Source organism: Tupaia chinensis, unplaced genomic scaffold (genome assembly GCF_000334495.1).
Source record: "Tupaia chinensis unplaced genomic scaffold, TupChi_1.0 Scaffold000022_1, whole genome shotgun sequence".
NCBI lineage: Eukaryota > Metazoa > Chordata > Mammalia > Scandentia > Tupaiidae > Tupaia > Tupaia belangeri.
The window spans coordinates 962,217-968,880 of NW_006159452.1; the positions used below are offsets into that span (position 1 = coordinate 962,217).

Here is a 6,664-nt window from a genome sequence, read left to right on the forward strand (position 1 = left end):
CAGTCGACTACATGGGAGTCCAGTGACATAGCCATTACGCTAACTGCTGGTCCAAAAGCTGGCAGCCATTTTTGTGAATAATTGAGAAGTGAACCAAAAAGGGAGAAACAGAGTTTATTTAGCTGTGTTTGAGCACAAGGAGTAGCTGAGAGCTAAAAAGCTCACAATCAACTTCTAGAACAGAAATTTCCAGCATGTTATATACCACTATACTTCTTGTTTATCCATTATTTTCTATAATATAAATTTAGCTAGTTAAGTGCTACTCCATTTAATATTTATTTTGGGAGCATTTTTTGCTATAGGGCCTGTGTGCTTATTGGATAAACAGAGAGACAGAAAGCGAGAAATCACCACCAGGGAGATGGCTACACTACAGTCCCCTCTCCTCCAGTAACTTCTTGGGATTTGAGGCATGCATGAACACATGCCCAGTGTGAGTTTCAAGTCACTAGGTCTAGGACTTGAACTGTGGTCAACCACATGGGAGTCCAGCACCCTAACCCCTACACCATCTGCTGGCCCCCAGTTGCTACTCTTATCCTCATGATTTTCCCAAAATTGTTCTGTGCACCTCTTCCTTACATATGATGTTTATGACCTGTTTTTGTTCTTACGGTGACATTGAATCTGTCCACTCAGATTTGTGAAGTACACAGATAGTTTAAGAGAAGCTACAACTTATTTTTTAAAGTTATACTATTTAACAAAACAATCTAAACATTTATGAATACTTATCATGGTAAATAATAACGTTATTACCGATTTTCCAATTTAACCTGTTACACTGTGTCCCTTGAGCAAACATTTCCATCTCCTAAGATTTCTTGCCAGACAGGGGCTCCCTGTCTGGGCTGCATTATTGTGACTATTGTCTGAAACAACTGACTTAAGTTTCCTCTTCTACGCAAACAGGATTATTTCTGATCTTGTTACAATAATTACAGATTACATTAGCTACAGAAGCTATACCACCAGTTAATCCTTAAAATATAAGAAAGAAGAGTAAAGTAAAGAAAGAAATACAGAGTTAAAGTATTTGTTTGTTTCCTGTTACAGAATCACCATGGTGAAATAATATCTTAATATATACCAGAACTTTGAATAAATTATTCTGAAAGGTATGTTTACATTGGGGAAATAATGCCTGAATGCAATTGAATGTGTTCCATAAAATAGGGGGCTGTTACAGTTACAATTCTGTGTTTTCTGTAATTAATTTTATTACTATATTTCAGAAAAGGGGTTGATACAAAGGTAAAAATTAATATTAGTAAGTAACTTTTGAAGTGTTTGATGATATGATTATATCATCAAATCATCTTTCTCTACAAACTGTATTGGTTATTTTTTTCTAGGAATAAATTAAATGGATTAGAGAATCAGCATAATAAAAGAATGATTTACTATCTAGAAAACTGCCCTGATAAGTTTGATAGGATATACTGTCAAGAAAAATGTCCTTAGTAATCTTGAAAATATAGTTCTAACTGATCACCTTTTTTAAAATTGACCTATTTTATTTAAAAACAAAAAACATAACACAACATCAAATTTCATGTACCACCTACAATTCAGTTATATCCAAACATTCTAAGACCAGAGAGTCCCCTGCCCAGAAGCAGGGAATTATCAGTCTCTAAAGGCACACGAGGGTGAGTCTGCAGATCAGTCTGAGCAGATGGTCACAAGTCTTCCATTCTAACACCGATGCTCTTTCTTTCTTAAAGAAAGAGTTTTTACAGGAAGTTCTTTAAAATAATTTTTGTCCTAGACACCAGGTTTTTTCAATAATACAAAACTCCATGAAATTTGTATTTTCAACTGATTAACAGGAATGAAAAGTAATTTTTGCCTTTTTTTTTTGGTGGTGTAGAGGAGTAAAACTATCAATTGGATTTCTTTAATAATAAGTGAAAAAAATGAGAGAAAAAAAGATGTGGGCTGTGCCGGTTGCTGGTTTCTACTGTTCTGAGGGTGTGATTTCAAGAGCGAAGTCCTGCTTACGCCACTACAATGTTAGGACTAGTCGTCTTTCCTTCAGTGATAGTGAGGAAAATACTCAACGGACACAAACATGATCACAATAATTTTTTTTTTTTTGGACACAAACATGATCACAATCATTTTTTTTTTAAACCACAGGTTAATTTTCCCCTCCAATAAAGATACAAAACAAACATGTAACAGGGATGGTATTTCCGCTAGGTATTCCAATTCACCCAGGTGCGATCCCCACAGCAGGAAGGGACCAGCACTAGGTTGTATTAGTAACGTTATGATAGTAACCAGATGCATTAATGGTAGCTTATTTGAGGTCCACTGATTCTTTGAATACGTGGAGGAAAGCATGCCTGGTCGTTCTCTGACTGCCCACATCTGAACACATTCAGCTACCATGGAAACTGCAAAGGAAGGAAACATATATTTATTCCAAGGTCCATTAACCTGGATTTTAAAATGCCCTTTCTTCCAGAAAAGCTCAGAGTGCTGGTCATGTGCTAGGGGCTGCTGGAGCTCCCATCCTCTGGGGTTCCTGAGAAGGGTAGTGGATAGATCCTGGTGCCCTGATAAAAGGATGGGGTGGTACCATTGGGTGGGAAATGTGTGGGTCAAAACCTGGGGGTGGGGATAGGGCAATTCCAGGGGGTGGCAGCAGGGTGAGGTTGACCACTGCTGGGGCAGCTTGGAGGGAGGTTGAAGTAGTTGACAGAGGCTTCTTCAGCTGCAGGAGGAGGAGGACGAGCTCCTGTCAGTCCTGGAAAGGGCTCAAGAGTGATCCCAGAGTGTGTGGTTCCACCCTTCTCCTTTTCTTTTCCTTGAACTGCTTAGGATCGTCCCCATTTCATGTTGAGTCTGTGACCATTGGCCATCAACTTATTTATTTATTTATTTTTGAGAGGTTTTCGCCATAGGGTGCGTGCTCTCACCAGACAGAGAGAGACAGAGAGACAGAAAGTGAGAAATCCCACACTCCCCCATGGGGGATGGTCCCTCCGCAATCCCTTTTCCTCCATTCTCCTCTCGGGATCTTGGGCACACACACACACACACACACGCCCGGTGTGAGTTTTAAGCCACTGGGTCCAGGACTCAAACCGCGGTCGATTACATGGGAGTCCAGAGACATAGCCATTATGCTAACTGCTGGTCACGAACATCAACTTATTAAAGGACTTCTCAGCGGTCACTTCTGCAGCCCGCCTTGTGGCAAACTGGATGAAAACACACTGCTGTCTTGGCACGCAGTGATAGTCCAGATCTCTCTGAACTGGTAGAAGTGATTTCTTAGATCTGTCTTAGTAACGCTATCACCCAGACTGCCAACATATAGCGTGGTGATAATCTTGTCCTCCAGTGGATCCACATAAGACATAGGTGACACCTGCTTAAGAAGCTTGTCTGCCACAGAGTCATTGATTCCCTAATACTGGTCTTTAATATTCCGGTCTGCAGGAGGGTCATCTGAATCTGCATGCTTCTCGTGTCTGTATGGACACTCCTCTCCCCATCTCTTACACTCTCCTTTCACCCAGAAGGAGCAAATGTGGGGTGGGTTCCTTGTGTAGCAGGGTGTGGTCCAGGCCAGTTTGAGCAGTATGTCACTGGTGGAAGTAGCTTTCCCCAGCATGCCAACTCGTCATGTTCCATTAGAGTTAGAAATAGCTCTCTATATATTTTGTGTGTGTAGTATTCTTTGTTGACACCTGACTTTGGCATGTCATCTTTAAGAGACAAGCCCATATCTCGAATCTGGATGGGCAGGGCATACTCTAAGAGGCAAGTGTAACAGATATTCTTCAATTTACTGCAGATTTGTCACACTTCCATCTTCTTGAAACACATGCAGACCACAGGGTACCAATGAAACAGTGAAGGGCCTGGCACAAATTTTGCATTCCTTTCCATACTTTCCTTTGGTCACTTGGATATATAGGTTTTCTCCAGGACACGACTGGCACAGAATGGGAAAGCCCACGTCCTCCCGGTTGTGCCTCTCTAGGTGTTGGAACCTAGAGGGGTGGCCATTTTGAGAGTCATCTGTGCTTTTTCAAATTGTAAGAAAGACACAAACTATTATAGAAGAAACATAAAAATGTTTAAATTCATCGTTTTCACCTTTTTGGATGATGTACATTTTTTAGAAAGTTTCCTTCCTACAGAAATCAAACAATTTTACTCTTCCTGACCTTGTTCTTAATTTTTAAGGCAATGCTGAAAGGAGTTTATGTAAAAGAGCTAATTTTTCCCTGATGGCTTGATTCACATTGATTTCCTCCTTCAAAAATTCCTTTTGTAACTTTGTCCGAACCATAAAATTAGCAACTCATTACATGTTTCCTTGTTCAGCACTGGCTCCAGGCAAAACGGTGAGTTCACAAGGGTTGTCTGAGATCTTCTTCCCCTCTCCTTCTTATACAATGTTTTTTCTTTGTAGGAAGGCCCTGACTCAGATACTCTAAAACCTCCTTTCCAAATAATGTTTGAGTGAGCGTAAATATAAAAGAATGATTATCCTCTTCTAATATTTACTATTTTAGCTCTTCTCCGTTTGGGGGATAAAAGATCCTTTTACTTAAAAGAGAAAAGTTCTTATTATTGTTTTTAAATGGAAAGTATTTAGTGATCCTAAAATCATGAGACATAATTCGCCTGTTACTCTTCCAGAAATGTGGATATAAAGGTTAAGTTCCTTCAGCTGGGAGCGCTGTTTGCACAAGTCACAAAGCACATGCAAATCCCTAAAAGAAGAGAAGGCCTTTCTGCCTCTGTATGCCCTTTAGCACCACACACAATATATGGCAGGAAGCAATAAACACATGCAGATGTACAAAGAAGATATTGATGCATATTATTTTATTTCTGTGGATTTGTCTTATCAGAGGGAATATGTCTTCTGTTTTTGGTAAATACAGTTATAGACATCTCTTTATATTCATGGACCACTTAAAGTACAGATAGACATTTGCATAAAATATTTTTAAAAATTGTGATAAGACACAATAATTAAGTGTTTGGGGGGCCAGGCAAGTAGGTGGTGTGGTGATGAGGCAGACCCTGGCCAGGTAATATGACACAATCAATAGCAAAAGGGAAGTCATAATGAAACACTGACCAAGTGAAAGGGATTTGAGCCTGATCAATCTACTCCAATCTGGGAGGAACCTACATTCCTCTTTGTCCTTGCCAAAACTAACACTGTGACCATAAGGCAAATAATACAGGACAATTGGAGTCAAAACTCAAGGCAGGACAACTCCTAATTTGAAATGTAAATATCCTGGCCTAATGAAAACTATAAAGTGACAAGTATAACTCTATGGAAAATTGCTGCCCAAAAGGATAATCAAAGAAGAGAGTCACACTTAGGGGTAAGGGACAGTCCTCACCCCCGAGAGGCCATCACACCCTCTACTTATATTGCTGCCCCAAAGGACAGACAAGAGAGTCATACTTAGGGACAAAGGGCAATCCTAACCCCCTCCTCTCAAAGCACTCATGCTCCCTACTTAAAGGATGTAAAATTAATCACTACAGGCCACAATTAGGATCATATCAGGAGTGTAGGGACATACGAAGTCTGGTCAACATTAATCGTCCCTGAAAAATCTCTATAAAAACTCAGATTTTTCATCCTTTAGGGGGCTACTTATTTGAGAGCTCCTCTCACTCTGAAACAGACTTTTTTCTTCCTTCTCTGAGTACACTCTACTTGCTTACCTACATCCACGTATCTCCTTTGTGAGCTGCAGACAAGAACCTGTGTCCTACTGAGGATGCAAGTCCTGATCATTCCTTTAGAGCCATGTTTCCAGTACCTGGGTCCTGAAGATGGCAGGATTCCCCATAGCCAATTGTGGGTTTCGAATCTCAAACCAGGTGACTTCAAGAACACACCTAGCACATCTGTATGCATGCTCAAAATTCTGAGAGGAAAATAGAGAAGAAGGGATTGTGATGTGACCATACCCCCAGGGGATGCTTTCTCACTTTCCTCCTCTCTGTCCTCCTCTCTCTCTGGCAAGCCACATGTCCTGTAGCAAAAGACAAGCAAACAAATAAACAAAACAACAACAACATAACAAAGTGTTCTGGGTACCAGCCTTTCGCATAGTGGTTAAGGCAGTTTTATCCCACGTGGCCAACTGTGTGATTCAAGTTCTGGTGGCTTGAAAAAACATGTGCTGAAAATTCAGAAGAAAGAAGTAGAAGAAAGGGGACTGTGGTGCGGCCACTCCCCATGGGCTTTCTCACTTCCCTCTCTGTGTGTCTCTCTGTGGTGAAGTAATTGCCCTCTGGCAAATAAAAAAACGCTTCTTTTTTTAAAGTATAAAGTATTAGTTTTCTTCATACACAATTTGAACAGGGAAAATCATCTAAAATGAGAACAATTGATGGATTTTATATAATTTTTTACCAGAATAATATTATTTTTTGAAAGCTATTCTTACACTCTTTTTATTGCTTTATAAGGTCTAAGTGTCTTTTCTTGAAGCTGAGAGAGCTTGTGACTGCTTCAAACAATAGAGTAGGAGAGGTTTAATACAATGTGACTTCTCATAAAAGGTCATGCAGCTTCCACTTGGTTTACTTGGGATTCAAACCCGTGGCAAAACCAGCTGCCATGTATAATGCCAGTTTATCCTGAGACAGTCTGCCAGGT

General features: G+C 40.1%; 1 pseudogene; it reads right to left on the reverse strand.

The window, feature by feature from the left end:
* Nucleotides 1-2,494: 2,494 nt before the first annotated feature.
* LOC102477486 (pre-mRNA-splicing factor RBM22 pseudogene) lies at nucleotides 2,495-4,029 on the reverse strand (annotated as a pseudogene).
* Nucleotides 4,030-6,664: the final 2,635 nt, after the last annotated feature.